The following is a 17,612-nucleotide window of genomic DNA, read 5'->3' on the forward strand; positions in this document are numbered from 1 at the left end:
AACCTACCAAGATTATCATATCCTGAGTTGTAGGCAGCTGAAGTTTTATGCAAATCTCAACATTTCCTGTAAAAGCCTGACTTCATCGTCTCCAAATTTTCTAGGTCTTTATATTACTGTAAGAGGAAGATGACAGATAACTGCTGTGACGGAACCAACCCACACTGTGCTTGAGTGCTTCTGTCAGTAACCTGCTTCCTCCAGTCTTGAACATAGATATCAGACAGTATAGCCGCAATATACAAGACTAGCCAACAATAGCTTGTATAAAACTGGAACCTTTTTTGAACAAACTCACACAGAATATATACCGCACAGGAGGACACCCCCCCCCCCCCCTCCTGATTGCAATAGCCTAACAATAAAAACTGCACACAGGAATATAATTACCATAGCTAAACATTAAGTTAATTAAACTGACCACCTGGACAATGATATCATTAAAATGCTAATTAACTCAGCACCTAAACCAGCCTAGGTGGGGTGCACACAATACTAGCAGACAGACAAACAATAGGTGACACAATTAAACATGGAATCCACATCTAAGCAATACTTTGATTATTCAGTAGTCACAGACTTCGTGGCAACCGTCTACAACAGGCATTAAGTCTCACAGTGTAAATTGGGATTAAATCTTCATATATTTCTTGAGGGATATTGTTGATAAATATTACTGTCCTATTTGAAGTAATCCAAACCATATTCTCAGTGTCCATTAAGTAGCTGTCCATCATTTTCTTGGTCACCCTATGCCCCTAATAGACACAGAGTGACTTACACATAAGAGGGGCATGGGAGCTGAAACAAGGGTTTCCCAACCTCTCCAAGGGAAGCTGGGTTCCACGGGCCCCTCACCCAAAGTGACCCCCGTCACATCTCTCCCCTTTCATCAGGAGACTAACACAGAAGGGTTGACTTCAAAGTTAAGCCTCGTACACACGCACCGATTGTTGGCCGTAAATTTTCGCCCAACGTCCGATCGGCCGATTGTCGGCTTGTTAGTATGATGCTTCCGACAACCGACTGCGACTTTTTGGCCGAACAAAATCTGGTGTGCATGCTATAAAATTTTTGTTGGCCGTCAACAGAACGGCTGATTGTTCGTCAGTCAGTACAGATTTCGGCAGACAAAAATCAGATGAGCAAGACTGGGCATGCTCAGAGAAGAAAAAACACACGGAAAGTAAACCATCACGTGACATCACTTCTGAAGTTGGTTGTTGTTGGCCGAAAAAATTTGTGTGCAGTCTAGAGCACATTTCAACCAACACAACAACACTGGACAAAAGTCGGCCGATCGGTCGGCCAACAATCGGTGCGTGTGTACGAGGCTTTAGTCTGTAGTTCCAGTCCCCCAAAGCCTGTACCCACACAGTACCCCAAACAAATTGTCTCAAACAGATCATTACTCACCCAGCCTACCTCCTCCTCTCTCCTGAAACATACCCACCACTGGGGAGATGTGTGGATGGGCCCTTATCCCTGGAGTCCTGTCAGCCACTGGAAAGAAGACAGGGTGGCTGGGCTCACCCTGACATGCTGTTGGGGATCTGGGCTGACTACCCAGCATTCCTGGAATATACAGGTGGGGACTGTAGTCCTGTCCACACCCTCAGGAAATCTATCCTTTGTTAGTTTAGGGAAGAGACCAGCAGCACTCTATTCTGTTGCCAACTCTTCTGCTGGGTTGGTGTCATCATTCTGGGGCACTGTCTGCTGCTGATAAGGGGAGTCGGCTCCAACTTCCTTGCCCTCAGTGGGACAACCTTTCACTGGTACTGTCTCCCAGGTGCACAGGTCCTGGCTTGGGAGGGAAGACAGTTTCCTCTGCTCAGGCTAGAAGTCTCACCGTGTAAAGTGGGATTAAATCTTTATATATTTCTTGAGGGATATTGTTGATAAATATTACTGTCCCATTTCAAATAATCCAAACCATATTCTCAGTGTCCATTAAGTAGCTGCCCATCATTTTCTTGGTCACCATGTGCCTCTAATAGACACAGGGTAACATAAACATAAGAGGGGCATGGGGAGCTGAAACAAGGGTTTCCCAACCTCTTCTGGGTTCCACGGGCCCCCAACCCAAAGTGACTCCCATCACACCTGTTTTATTTTTATTTATTTCAGGTACTTATATAGCGCTGTCAATTTTACACAGCGCTTTACATATACATTGTACATTCACATCAGTCCCTGTCCTCAAGGAGCTTACAATCTAAGGTCCCTAACTCGCATACATACACAGTAGGGCCAATTTTTTTTTTTATAGAGGATCCAATTAACCGACCAGCATGTCTTTGGAGTGTGGGAGGAAACCGGAGTACCCGGAGGAAACCCACACAGGCACAGGGAGAACATGCAAACTCCAGGCAGGTAGTGTCGTGGTTGGGATTCGAACCAGCGACCCTCTTGCTGCTAGGTGAAAGTGCTAACCACTACACTACTGTGCCGCCCTGAGTACAGTGGCCATGAGTTATTTGTTATTAAGCGCCACAAATCACCTATATGCATGTTTTTATTTTGAAATCAACAAATTGATGATGGCTGCTACTCTATTGTTATATGCATGTCCTAGCGCTGATATTCTGCTTGTATATTGAAGATATCAACATTGATTCTAGGAAGCAACTCTCAATGGTTAATATCATCCTCAGTCTTCTAAAGCCAGTTGACTGCCATAAGAAAATGCTCCTGTCTTTCTCCTAGCTAAAAGTAAAAAAAAAAAAAATGCTATTATGATATTGCGTGCTGTAATCTTTGGAGAGAATGTATGCAGCAATTTAATATTGCCAATAATTCAGCAGTGTTAACATTCACAGAGTTATCACCTATTCTTGTTCATTTACTTCCTGCTCATGGTGATTAAGTAAATGCCACACAGAAACAGCAGATTAAAAAGTTCTTAAAATCACAAAAAATGATTGTCCTTCTCTCCAAAAGGGATCACTAATTGGCTCAATTGACACTTTATTTTGCATTTTAATGTACTGCTGCTAACTGAAAAATATTCATTATTTTCTATTTAACCTTGATAATCTTCCAAAATATAATTATTCTACTAAAGATATTAAAGATTTTGTCTTAGCTTTTTTTTTTTTTTTTTCCAAAAATAAAAGAATATCACTGATATAGCACCTCCTAGTCAGGTGCTAGATAGAAGATATAGTTTGACATTTTCTGCTTAACAGGGAACCAGCAGGAAAAACCAGAATTCCTTCATCTGCTTATCAGAGGAGCTTGATCTTTAGTTAGGTCTGCTCAGTGTACTCAGTCTCATCATCTCATTCATCTGGTCTGAGGGAGTGTCCCCACTGCGTCCAATAGGGAGGCCGGTTGGACAGTGGGGAAACCTGGCCAATGATACACAGGCTTTTGTAACCATCCCAGTGGGTTGGCACCTGGAGAGGTGCATGATGGGATTGGAAATAAAAGCGGAGAGCGCCTGAGGCAGAGTGTCTTTTGGCGGGAGCAAAGTCCCAGGAGGAGGTGACGGCTGTCTCTCCTTCTGCTGAAGTAAGGAAGGTGGTCCAGGCAGTCGGCCTAGGGACCAGGAGTTAAGCTGGGCTACACACTATCCAGTGTGTGCTGATCGAGTGGAGCTGCTGGGCAGAGTTCTTCTGGAAAAACAGTATTGTGAGTACTCAAGATCTGCCCAGGTGTCTGCCTAAGAGAGGGAGCCACTCCAGAGAGGTCAAGGGGATCAAGGAGCCAGCTTAGCCTGAGTGATACAGTAAAGGGGGTGCCAGTGTACAAGCCCTGAAAATTAGAGAGTAAAGGGGGTGCCAGGAAGGGCCCTGAAGTGTTCAGCAATACAGTTTATGTCAGGATACTGCTTGCCTCAGGAAGCTTATCATCCTATTTCACAGTCAAAAGGCAAAGTAAAGTAAACGGCCTAGCTTTGACCAGCTCAATCAGCGTTAACCATCGTCAGTCAGCAATAACCATCGTCAGTCAGCGTTAACCAGCATCAGTCAGCATTAACCAGCGTCAGTCAGCATTAACCAGCGTCAGTCAGCACTTTCAGCATTGTCCCTGCCTATTGTGCATAGTTTAGGATGTTTGGAGTATCCCACTCATCCCTTCTCCTACCCAAGTTCTCAATAAAACCGATGTAGCAAGGTTTCCAGGCCTGTGGCCTGATGTGGGTCTGCCATCAGTACCGGTACTCTCTCCAGCCCATGTGAACTGTGTCCCTGGGTGTGACACCTCCGGCATCTTTGTTTGTGGTTTTTATTTGGTTTAAAGGGGATGGGAGAAGGGAATGAGTGGGATACTCCTTGAGGATTAACTAATTAGAATTGGGACTTTGCTCTTGAAAAATGCCTGTTGGCGCTTCCTTGATGCCAGCCAACGCTCACTAACGCTGTATATAGCCTGTAGAACACGAAAGTGCTGAATCCTCGACTATGAGTCCAGAAGATCCAGGACTGAGAACTGTAGAACTCCTGACACTATTGTGCTGTGAAAGTCACTGGATACTATCCCCCGCTTTGGCTAGCTTGAGGTAGTATGAAATAGAACTCTGTATAGCTGTACTTGCAACTGGCACACTCTGTACAATTCAGGGCCCAACCACAGGTGCCCCCTTTCACTTGAACTCTTCAGGGTCCACTGACTATGTACCCCCTCTGTAGCTTCAGGGTCATCAACCTAGGTACCCCCTTTACAACTAGCTGGCACTGGATCCCAGAACCTCTTCCGGAGTGGCCCCCTCTAGCTTCAGGCAGACCCCCAGGGGCAATCCGCAGTACTCATGACCTGTGTAGGCTTTCCTGGGACTGGACCCCTCTCTCTCTCCGCAGGCTCTCTAGGCACACCGGATCCCCTCAGCTCACTCAGCATGCTGTGGACACTCAGGCGACACCCTGAGACATCCACCTTCCTCAGCCGCACTCTCCTTCCTGGGACTCTGCTCCCGCCAAAGACACCCTGTCATGCACTTCCCCCAAACGTATACCCACTCCCAGAATCCTTTGCAGCCTAATCTGCCTTCTGGGGTAGTTACAAGCTGGGATGTGTCCCCTGATTGGGCTTCCCACACTGCCCTATGAGAAGCCTCTCACATGAGCCAGTGGGGATACTTCTCCCTTCAGCAGGCACATCTGGAAGCCCTGACACCCTACCTAACAAATCACAGCCCTGCTGTTTAGCAGACAAGGCCCACTATATCTTTACCTAGCACCTACCTGTAGGGTGCTACACCTAAAAAACCAATGAAACTGGACTGGTCCTTGTCTGAGGTAAACACACTTTGAAATATGCCTAAATCTTCTACTGTTGCTAATGGTAACCCAGGGGAACCCACACTCTGCAGCTCCCATGTGATTAGTGCTACACTGCCATGGATCTAAGGCTTACATTGGATCAGAATTGTTTCCAAATGGCCAGGTCAGTGAGCCTTACATCCTTAGCAGTTTCAAAGGTTGTAAGTTTATGGTTGCTTCAATCTAGGATCCCTTGCAATAAAGAATGAATCTGCTTAGAAGCTAGCAAGAAAACAACCTCAACCATTAACCGGTATATCCTTTACACAGCTCCCGGATGCATCTGTACCTGCTCACCAGAATGTAAACAAAGCAGGAGTGGCTCAATGAGGGAACACAGAAAACTTTATGAATGGATGTGCTCACTTCCATTCATATTTATTTTCAACTCTCCTCCACTCTGTTCACCAGCCACTGCTATTTTGTTAACATTGCTGGTGAGTGGCGGCAGCAGCCTTTTGGAGCAGTGAGATTGGTTATCATTATTATAATATTTTCCAATCTTCCTGCATAGTAAAACCGAATCAGAAGTTTTAATATATGAGCACTGCATTCAGGGCAGTAAAGGAGGCTGGTAAAGAAGGAAATCGAAAACTCTGGGGCTGATTTACTAAAACTGGAGAGTGTAAAATCTGGTGTAGCTCTGCACAGAAACCAATCAGCATCCAGATTTTTGTTAAAGCTTAACTGAACAAGTTGAAGTTAGAAGCTGTTTGGATACCATGTACATCTGCACCAGATTTTCCTCTCTCCAGTGTTAGTAAAGCAACCTCTCTGTGTTCTCACTTTCTTTCCCCAGCACAAAAGGGAGACATCAGGGGTATTTCAGACCCCGTCTGCTAAAGAGGACCTGTTACCAAAGGGAAAAGGTGATTGAGGACTCAGTGGTGTTGATTTAATAAAACTGGAGTGTGCAAAATCTGGTGCAGCTGTGCATGGTAGCCAATCAGCTTCAAAGTTCAGCTTCAATTAAAGGGTAACTCCACTTTCAAGGGGAAAAAAAAAATGCAAATGAAGAAAAGAAACAATATAGCGTATACAATTGCGACACACGTCATATTGTAATTGAATGTAATTAAAAATTACCTTTCCTTTTCAATCTGCAGCCTCTGTCATTTTCTGAAAATGCAATGCAATATGGCTACCTGGAGGTGTTCATTACACAGAATGTGTACTGAACGCACCCAGAAACATAATTTCCCGCTTGTGTGATTGGCTCACCAATTTTCCCAGAAGTTTGCACTAAGATACAAGTCAGATTTCAGCCATCCCCAATAGGAAAATATCTAAAGGGACGCAGGCCCAGCAGATCTCCTCATTTAGTGCTCTGCAGCTGCACAGCTAATTAATAATCATGAAACCACTCCCATTAAACCCGCTCAGCACAGAAGCACAGAGGAACAACCAGGGATTTCTTCAGAATAACAAAAAGGTTGGAATCTGCAACAACGTCTTTTTTAACCACCTCAATACTGGGCACTTAAACCCCCTTCCTTCCCAGACCAATTTTCATCTTTTAGCGCTGTTGCATTTTGAATGACAATTGCGCGGTCATGCAACATTGTACCTAAACCAAATTTGTGTCATTTTTTCCCCACAAATAGAGCTTTCTTTTGGTGGTATTTGATCACTGTCAGGTTTTTTCTTTTTTGGTGCACAAATAAAAAAAGACAGAAAAGTTTGAAAAAAAAAAAAAGTTTTTTTGTTTAGGTTATAAAATTTTGTGAATAGATAAGTTTTTTCCTGCACTGATGATGCCGCACTGACAGGCACTGATAAGGAGACACTGATTGGGTGGCACTGATGGGGTGGCACTGATGGGGTGGCACTGATATGCAGCACTGATGGGCACTGATAGGTAGCAATGATATGCAGCACTGATGGACACTGATATGTGGCACTGATAGATAGCACTGATATGTAGCATTGGTGGGCACTGATAGGCAGCGCTGATGGGCACTGATAGGCAGCACTGATGGGCACTGATCGGCGGCACTGATAGGCACTGGTGGGCACTGATAGGTGGCACTGATCGGCACTGATGGGTGGCACTGATTGGCACTGATGGGGGGCACTGATGGGCACTGATGGGGGGCACTGATGGGCACTGATAGGCAGCACTGGTGGGCAATAATGGGCACTGGTGGGCAGCACTGGTGGATGGCAATAACGGGCACTGGTGGGCAGCACTGATATATGGCATTGGTGGGCAGCACTGATAGGAGGGCACTACTAGAAGGCTGTTTGCCATCCCTGGTGGCCATGGTGGGCATCCCTGGTGGTCATGGGTGGGCATCCCTGGTGGCTCTAGTGGCATCCCCTCCCCCCAGGGCTGCACTGGTAATCAATCATCTGATTACCAGCACAGACCCCCCCTGTGATCAGTGAGTACTTAGAAATACTCACTGATCACCCCCAGCTCCAGTATCGATCCTCTTCTTCTCCTCCCTGACAGGATCTGTCAGGGAGGAGAAGAGATCGAAGCCGTTACAACGGCTGTATTTACATTGCATGACGGCTGTGATTGGACACAGCCGTCATGTGATCAGGAGGGCCAATCACAGGGCCCTCCTGACGCATCTTGTTGCGCTGTGTCCGAGGGACACAGGCACATCGGGATCGCGCCGCTGCGCGTGCCCGCGGCGGCGCGATCTCGCTCCTTCTGAAGGACGTTCCGGAACGTCCATTCAGAAGGACGAGACTCCCACCCGGCCGTATATGTACAATGGCCCGGGTGGGAGGTGGTTAAATTACTTCTGGATCGCCCACCTCATATATACTGCGGCAGGGAGAGCTAAGCTAAAACACTGATCACTCTTTTAGCACATCCATCCCCCACACAGTTAGAAAGCATTCCCTAGGAGCACACTTAACCCCTTGATCACCCCTAGTGTTAACCCCTTCCATGCCAGTGTCATTTATACAGTATTGGTGCATATATATATTTATTTTTTTTAGCACTAATCACTGTATTGGTGTAATTGGTCCCCAAAAAGTGTCACTTTGTCAAATTTGTCTGCCGCAATGTCGCAGTCCTGCTAAAAATCACTGATCACCGCCATTACTACTAAAAACAATAAAAAAAAAAGTCCATAAATGTGTTCCATAGTTTGTAGACACTATAACTAGCACAAACAAATCAAAATACATATATTCTTTTTTCCCCAAAAATATGTAGCAGAATACATATTGCCCCAAATTGATGAAATTTTTTTTATTTTTTTTTTTATTTTTTATTGACGATGTTTTATAGCAGAATAATTGTCGATGCTTTTTTGTTTATAGAGCAAAAAATAAAAACCAGGGAGGTGATCAAATACCACCAAAAGAAAGCTCTATTTGTGGGGAAAAAGACATCAATTTTTGTTTGGGTACAGCGTCACATGACAGTAAAATTTTGAGTTAAAGCAACGCAGTGCCATACCGCAAAAAATGGCCTGGAAGTGGTTAAAATCCTTGCAATGTACATAGATCACCCAGAGAAGAATGTTTTTTTTTTATTTTTTTTATTTTGTCAACAAAAGTGGAGTTACGCTTTAAACTTTAACAAAAAAAAAAAGACCCTGGAAGCTGATTTCAATGCAGAGGTGCATCCGATTTTGCTCTCTCCCGTTTTAGTAAATCAACCCCAGTTTAATTCTCTAGCATAAAGAGGAAACATTAGGAGTCTGTTAGACACTTTATGTCTCATCAAGGAGGACAGTACTTCTGGTACCCAGTGACAGTATATAGGTACAAAAGTGCACAAACCCAGCCACACCCATAAACACACCATTTTTTGCATTGTTGATGCGTATTACTAGATATGCATTAAGACGCATTGAGTCATGTAAGCCCATGCATTTTGGATAGATCTCAATGCAGGCAAAAATGTAAAGGACCAATTTACATGTTAGCAATATATTAAGCATGCATTAATATGCATTGTATTATGACAGCTCATTCAGAATTAATGGGCTGATAATGCACCCTACTGTTCCTAAAAATGCACATAATCCTTTATTCGAATGCACCACAATGTTCTACTGCACTTCATGTTGCCTAAGTGTGTTGTGGTGTTATTCAAATGAATGTCCCTGACACTTCAGAATGTAATTTGACACAATGATTACATGCAAAGCCAACAAGGTTTTTAACCTTACCACTTAACATTAACTTCTGGGGCCCCTCCAGGGGTTCTTAATGCCAGGGACATATTGTTGTCTTCCAGTTAATGTTACCACTTTGACTGGCTGTCATGGTGGTTACATGACTTGGAGCCTGTCCTACCCAATCCTAAACCATGACAGGCAACAGGTTCAGGTGTATGTAAATGAAACATTTTTAGATTTAGTAAGAATTTGAGGATTTAGTTTGTATTTGGGCGTGCTAATATACAGTATATCTTATATTCTATACTATAATATATATATAATTGTAATTGTTTAAAAAAATATAGTTTTGATAAACATTTGCATAATTATCATGGGATGTAAACATTAATAACATCATAATTTATTTCTGTAGGCCCTGTGCTTTCGGAACATAATATAGACTGGTGGGTCCTTTACTAAACTTCAAAGATGCAAGTTAAAAATAATGGTAACAATTAAGGATGGGCCAAACACCCCCCTATTTGGTTCACATCAGAACATCTCAACCAGGGAAAAAGGGGGAACTGGGTACTGCCTTGGGGAACATGTATCAATGCAATTTTTTTTAAAAAACAATACTTTTTAAAGGGGCAGTGATTTTAATGATGCTTAAAGTGAAACAATAAAAATGAAAAATTCCTTTAAATATCGTGCCTAAGGGGGTCCTCTTAATATGCCTGTAAAGTGGCGCATCTGTACAATGTATGGAGCCTGCTGCAGCAATACTGACATTCCTAAAGGAAAAAATATAATTTAAACTTACTTGCGGCTGTAATGTTTTGCTGGGTCCTGGCAATACCAATACAGTTAAAAAAAAATGAAAACAATGGTGTGGAGTCCCCCCCCCCCCATTTAAAAAAAGGAAAAAAAAAAAGTAGTGTCCGCCCAAAATTCCCCCCTTCTGAGCCATACTAGGCCACATGCCCTCAACTGGGGGAGTGGGTGCTTTGGGGCAGGGGGGCTCTGCCTTCCCACACCAATGCACCTTGTCCCCATGTTGATGGGGGCAAGGTCCTCTTCCCGACAACCCTGGGCTGTGGTTGTTGGGGTCTGCCAATGGGGGCTTTTCAGAATCTGGAAGCCCCCTTCAACAAGGGGGCCCCCAGACCCCCCCCCCCCATGTGAATGGGTATCGGGAACATCGTGTCCCTACACATTCCCCCCAAAAAGTGTCAAAAGGTAAGAAACACAGGAAACTGTTTTTTGGCAAGTCCTTTTATTAAAAAATAAAAATGAAAAATAATAATGTCCCTCAAAGTAATTCCACCGTCAATCACGATGCCCGCTGGACTAGAAAAATATATATATATAAAAAAAAAACGCTTCCTCCTCTTGGGAGGCATCCCACCGAATGCCTTCTCTCCACTTTGACAGCTCTTATATGGGGGGTGGGGCCACCCATATATGTCACTCGGGGATATAGCCGGGTGTCCCCACCCTTTACCTTTATAAGAGCTGTCAAAGCGTAAATAAGGCATTTGGCGGGATGCCTCCCAATGGGTGGAAGCATTTTTTATTTTTTATATTTTTCGTGTCCGATGGGCATCGTGACTGAGGATGGGTTTACATCAAGGGACACTATTTTTAAATTTGTTGTCAAAAACTGTTTCCTGTGGTTCTTACTTTTTGACATTGTTTTGGTGAATGGGTAGGGGTACTATGTACCCGATACCAATTCACATGGGGGGGGGGGTTTGGATCTGGGGGGCCCCTTGTAAAAAAGGGGCTTCCAGATTATGATAAGCCCCCCACCCACAGACCCCCACAACCACAGCTCAGGGTTGTCAGGAAGAGGCCCCCTGTCCCCATCAACATGGGGACAAGGTGCTTTGGGGGGCACCCTAAAGCACCCTCCCCAAGTTGAGGGCAAGCCTGGTAATGTTCAGGAGGAGGGGGCACTTGCTAGTCCCCCCCTTTCCTGGCCTGCCAGGCTGCATGCTCAGATAAAGGTCTTGTATGGATTTGGGGGGGGGGGGTCACGCTGTTTTTTTTTTTTTAATCTTGTCGTGGAGTTCTCCTTAAAATCTATACCAGACTCAAAGGGCCTGGTATAGTTTTTTTTTTTTTTTTGGGGGGGGGGGGGGCACGCCATTTCTTTTTTTAAATTCTGTCATAGGGTTTCCCTTAACCACCTAAATGCAGGGCACTTTCACCCCTTCCTAACCAGACAAAGTTTCAGCTTTCAGTGCTCATTGGCGTCTATGGAAGATCTTGGTCAGCTTGACAGGGCAATGCTCCCAGTCTTTAACATTGGCATATATGGGAAATCTTGGTCAGCTTGACATGGCACTGCTCCCGAACCATAAGTGACAGGGACACTAAACTTGGGGCGCACCAAGAGGGGACCCAGGACTACAACATCTCCGTACATTTTAAAAGTGGGGTATGCCTGTACACTACACTGACTGCACTAAACTGACTGAACACACTATCCACAAACTACCTGCCTAATCTCAATTGTCACACACTATACATATTATATATAAGCAATCATGGCTCTCAAAGTACATTGTGCTGTGATTGGCCAAAGCATACTGGTCAGGTGCATGCTTTTGCCAATCATCAGCAATCAATGCACTGCAAGAGCACAGTGCATTATGGGGTGCTCATCGGTGGGCAAACTTCCCGCTGAGCGCCCCATTTGTTCATGTGTTCAGTGAACACACGAACAGCTGATGTTCGGGTCAAACTTATGTTCGACTCAAACACACAGCCCATCCCTAGAAACAATAACCCAGAGTAAAAAATAACAAAAATATTGAGACAGGAGCTGACACCCAAAGGGTTAAAGAGTTGTCCTTATCAACCATTTTATTGGTTGCACAAAATATTAATTCTCCCACTAAAGCTTAAAAGTAAACTAAAAAAGTAAAGCAAGCACACTTCTCATCAAATAACAGATATACTAACAAGGATTAGCAGCCCAATCTGTGGGCTCCACCTTTTATTATATATACAGCGCATAATGGGAAAGGAAACAGTTTATGCCTCACAAAGGAACATACTGCAGTATAAGTCCATTGTCTGGTGTAAAGGAGGAATGATTACAAAGTCTATAATAAGCAATTTTTCTTTGATTGAAAGTAAATTTTTCTGTCAATATCTACTAGTACTTAAAGGTGAACTTCACCCTTTTTTAAAAAATGACAACAAAGGCACCTTTAGAAATGTTTAGTAATGGCAAGCTACAGAGTGATATTTTTAAATAATTGCTGGCTTTTTATCCTTGCATACATTTTTTATTTTTATTTTCCTCTCCATTCTTTTAAAATTTCAATACTCATGCTTTATTTATTTATTTTTAAAATTTATAATAAATATCTTTAAAACATACCTTTGAAAAAAATGTTTAATTTGATAATTTCTATAAATCCAAACATTATCAGTCCAATGACATTTCAGGTACTGTATTGATATAATTAGAAATCCTGGCATTATTAGTTCAAGGAAATTTCATGTATGAGTGGAGGGATTGGGTGGGGTCCTTCCAGATTTAACACAGACTGGGATGTAGCTGAAAAACTCTGGGCCCTGGTACTATGAATGTGGGCAGTAAACCCCTAACAGCACTAAACCTGCCATTCTTTCTATGTCTTTTTTTGAAGTCTGTAAAAAAAAATACCACTCTCCAATTGATAAGTGCCATAAGCAGCTGCTACATGTTTTTTTTACATGTTTTTACAATGTAATGTGAAATGTATAAGCTTGTAGAAATCTTTTTTTCACAAAATTTTAACTGAATAAAGACTAAGTCACAAAATAGTGTATCTACACCAAGGCCAGTGGCAGACAGTGATTTGAGGAGGATAACATACATGCTACAGACAAGTAGGCCTCTTATATGGTAAAGCTAGTAACTTCAAATAGTGATGAGCCAAAAAAAACCTGGTTCAGTTCGCACAAGAACACTGTGAACAGAGGAAAAGTTTGTTTGAATAAACGAACCCCATTGACGTCTATGGGAGTCGAACCTTGAAAATCAAACGGCCTCATTTTGAGGCTTAAATGCAATTTATTGCCCCAAAAAAGTGTATGGGGGTCCGAGTACTGACCTGGGGAACATGTAGCAGTGAAAAAAAAGTTTTTAAAAACAATTGTTTTTAAAGGAGCATTGATTTACTGATTTTAACCACCCATACAGAGCAGTTACACCCCCTTCCTGCCCAGACCAATTTTCAGCTTTCGGCGCTCTCACACTTTGAATGATAATTACTCAATCATACAACACTGTACCCAATCAAATTTTTTTATCATTTTTTTTACGCAAATAGAGCTTTCTTTTGGTAGTATTTAATCACCACTGGGTTTTTTATTTTTTGTGATATAAGTAAAAAAAGAGCAAATATTTTGAAAAAAACACATTTTGTTTTAGTTTCTATTATAACATTTTGCAAATAAGTAATTTTTTTTCATAAATTTGTGCCAAAATTTATACTTCTATATATCTTTGGTAAAAATAACCCAAATTAGTGGTTATTATTTAGTCTTGTGTGAAAGTTATAGAGTCTACAAGCTATGGTGCCAATCATAGAAAATTGATCACACCTGATGTACCGACGGCCTAACTCATTTCTTGAGGCCCTGAAATATCAGGACAGTACAAATACCCCCCAAACGACCCCTTTTTTGGAAAGTAGACATTCCAGGGTATTTAGTAAGAGGCATGGTGAGTTTTTTGAAGTTGTAATATTTTCTCACAGTTCTTGGGAAAATTAAGAAATATTTTTTTTTTGTTTACACAAAATTATCATAATAACAAGTTATTTCTCACACATACTTGCAATTACACCACAAAATACATTCTACTACTCCTCCTGAGTATGGCGATACCACATATGTGAGACTTTTACACAGCCTGGCCACATACAGAGGCCCAACATGCAAGGAGCACTGTCAGGTGTTCTAGGAGCATAAATTACACATATAATTTCCTAACGACCTATCACACTTTTGAAGGCCCTGGAGCACCAGGACAAGGGAATTACCCACAAAATAACCCCATTTTGGAAAGCAAACACCCCAACATATATTCTATGAGGCATAATGAGTCTTTTGAACATGTCATTTTTTTCCACAAGTTTTTGGAAAATGTGGAAAGAAAATGAAAACGCATTTTTTTTACACAAAGTTGTCAATTTATAAGATATTTCTAACTCATAGCATGTACATAGCAAAAATGACACCCCAAAATACATTCTGCTACTCCTCCTGAGTATGGCAATACCACATATGTGGGACTTTGTCACGGCATAGCCACATACAGAGGCCCAACATGCAAGGAGCACCGTCAGGTGTTCTAGGAGCATAAATTACACATATCATTTCATTACAACCAATCACACTTTTGAAGGCCCTGGAACACCAGGACAGTGGAAACCCCCACAAAATGACCCCATTTTGGAAAGCAAACACCCCAACACATAATCTAGGAGGCATGGACTGCAGATAGGTACTCAGGTACTCTGATGGGCTGTAGACAGGTACTCAGGTACACTGATCGGCTTCAGAAAGGTACTTGGGTACTCTGATGAGCTTCAGAGAGGTACTTGGGTACTCTGATGGGTTAGAGACAGATACTCTGGTAATCTGATGGGGTGCAGATAGGTACTCGGACACTCTGGGCTGGAGACAGGTACTCGGGTACTCCGATGACAGGTACTCAGGTACTCCGATGACAGGTGCTCAAAGTACCCGAGTACCTGTCATCAGTGTACCCGAGTACCTGTCAGAGGAGTACCCAAGTACCTGTCACCAGCCCATCAGAGTACCCGAGTACCTGTCATCAGAGTACCCGATGGGCTGGTGACAGATACTCTGATGACAGGTACTCGGGTATTCTGATGACGGTACTCAAAGTACCCGAGTACCTGTCATCAGAGTACCCGAGTACCTGTCAGAGGAGTACCCAAGTACCTGTCACCAGCCCATCAGAGTACCCGAGTACCTGTCATCAGAGTACCCGATGGGCTGGTGACAGATACTCTGATGACAGGTACTCGGGTATTCCGATGACGGTACTCAAAGTACCCGAGTACCTGTCATCAGAGTACCCGAGTAACCGTGTACCTGAAAGGTACTCGGGTACTCTGATGACAGGTACTCAAAGTACCCTAGTACCTGTCATCAGAGTACCCGAGTAACCGAGCACCTGAGAGGTACTTGGGTACTCCGATGACAGGTACTCAAAGTATCCGAGTACCTGTCATCAGAGTACCCGAGTAACCGAGTACCTGTCATCAGAGAACCTGAGTACCTGTCATCAGAGTACCCAAATACCTTTCACCAGCCCATCAGAGTACCCGAGTACCTGTCACCAGCCCATCAGAGTACCCGAGTACCTGTCATCAGAGTACCTGATGGGCTGGTGACAGGTACTTGGGTACTCTGATGGGCTGGTGACAGGTACTTGGGTACTCCGATGACAGGTACTTGGGTACTCTGATGGACTGGTGACAGGTACTTTGATGGGCTAGTGACAGGTCCTCTTTATTGGGGGGGGAATCAGTGTGTTTTGGGGTACACTGTAATCAGTAACTAGCTGTTACCACAATCTCCTCCTCACACAGGATCAGTGTGTGAGGAGGAGAACACGGTGGCAGCTAGTTACCGTGTTCTCTGTTGACATTCTGTGACCGGCTGTGATTGACAGCCGGTCACATGGTAAAAAGCCAATTTCATTGGCTCTTTACCTAGATCGGGGATGGGCTCTGTCCGAGGGACGAGCCTCGTCCCCAATCGCTGTGCTGCGCGCCCCCCGGGGCGGGCATTGAGGAGAGAATGAGTGGCTCGCACTTGAGCCGATCATGTGATTGACACATCCGATCATGTGGTAAACAGCCAATTTCATTATTCACTATAAAAATGAAAAATTGCCTTCTCTTAAAAATGACATATGACATTTAAATTGTATGCACCTGTCATACAAGTGCAGAAAAATTAGGCCTTGGGGGTTGGTAGTGACCTAAACAAACCAAAAACATTGTTGAAAGCTAGCAGAATCAAGGTAAAGGAATAGGATAGGCAGCATATGCAGTCTTCAAGGGATTACAGACCCCTAGAAAATTCCATCAGTTACATCAGCATCAGGGGCTTAATAGCTCTGGTTGATCCAGGACTGGTTAATTTTCATAAAAGTCAGCTGGTCAACAGAGTCTGTGGACAGATGCACTCTTTTGTCCATCACAAAACCTTCAGCAGCACTGAAAATCTGTTAGGAAAGCAAGCTGGAAGCAGGACAGACCAGTGGCTCCATTGCATATTGAGCAAGTTCTGGCCAGTGGTCCATCCTCAAGACCCAGTAACCCAGTGGATACTCAGCTGGAAAGGTCTCCAAGTCTGCTCTTGTGCCTAGATAATCATGCACCATATGATGGAGACGCTGCCGATGGTTGCTTAAACCTAACAGCTCTGGGTGCTGCTGAGGACTAAAGAACTGTTTAAAGGCATCGGTCAGCCGGCCACCTTCTCCACCGCTCCTCATTTGGCTGAACAATACCTCAGAAACACGTTCAGAGAATGTTGACCTCCCAGTGTCTGGAAAGGTGGTACACACATTTTTTTTTCAAGGATCGTGGATCAAGAAGGGTTGCCAACCAGTAATTTTCCCTCTCCTTGATAGCACAAGTCCTCGGGTCCCTTCGCAGGCTTTGCAGAATCAGGGAGCCCATGCAACGTAAGTTGGAGGAGGCATTAACTTCTGGGTCCTCTGGGTCACTAAGGATGACATTGTCAGCAGGAGCAACCTCTCCCCAACCACGTACAACTCCTAGGGTTTCTGGGGAATCAAAACCTTCCATTGAAGACTTCTGTATGCCTCTCCTTCTTGGGCTGTTGCAGTCTTTACCCACCTCCCACCCAGCCACTGTACATATACGGCCGGGTGGGAGTCTCATCCTTCTGATCGGACCACGGCGGCGCAATCTCGATGTGCCTGTGTCCCTCGGACACATAGCAACAAGGTTTGGCATCCTGATCACATGACGGCTGTGTCCAATCACAGCCGTCATGTAATGTAGATACAGCCGTTGTAACAGCTTTGATCTATTCTTCTCCTCCCACAGATCCTGCCAGTGAGGAGAAGAAGAGACGATCTGTGCTGCAGCCAAGGGATCAGTGAGTTTGAAGCATTTTTTTTGCTAATTACTTACTGATCACAGGGGGAGGTCTGTGCTGGTAATCAGAACATTGATTACCAGTGCAGACCCTGGGGGGG

This window comes from Pelophylax lessonae, assembly GCF_965119305.1.
Source record: "Pelophylax lessonae genome assembly, chromosome: 5".
Taxonomy (NCBI): Eukaryota; Metazoa; Chordata; class Amphibia; order Anura; family Ranidae; genus Pelophylax; species Pelophylax lessonae.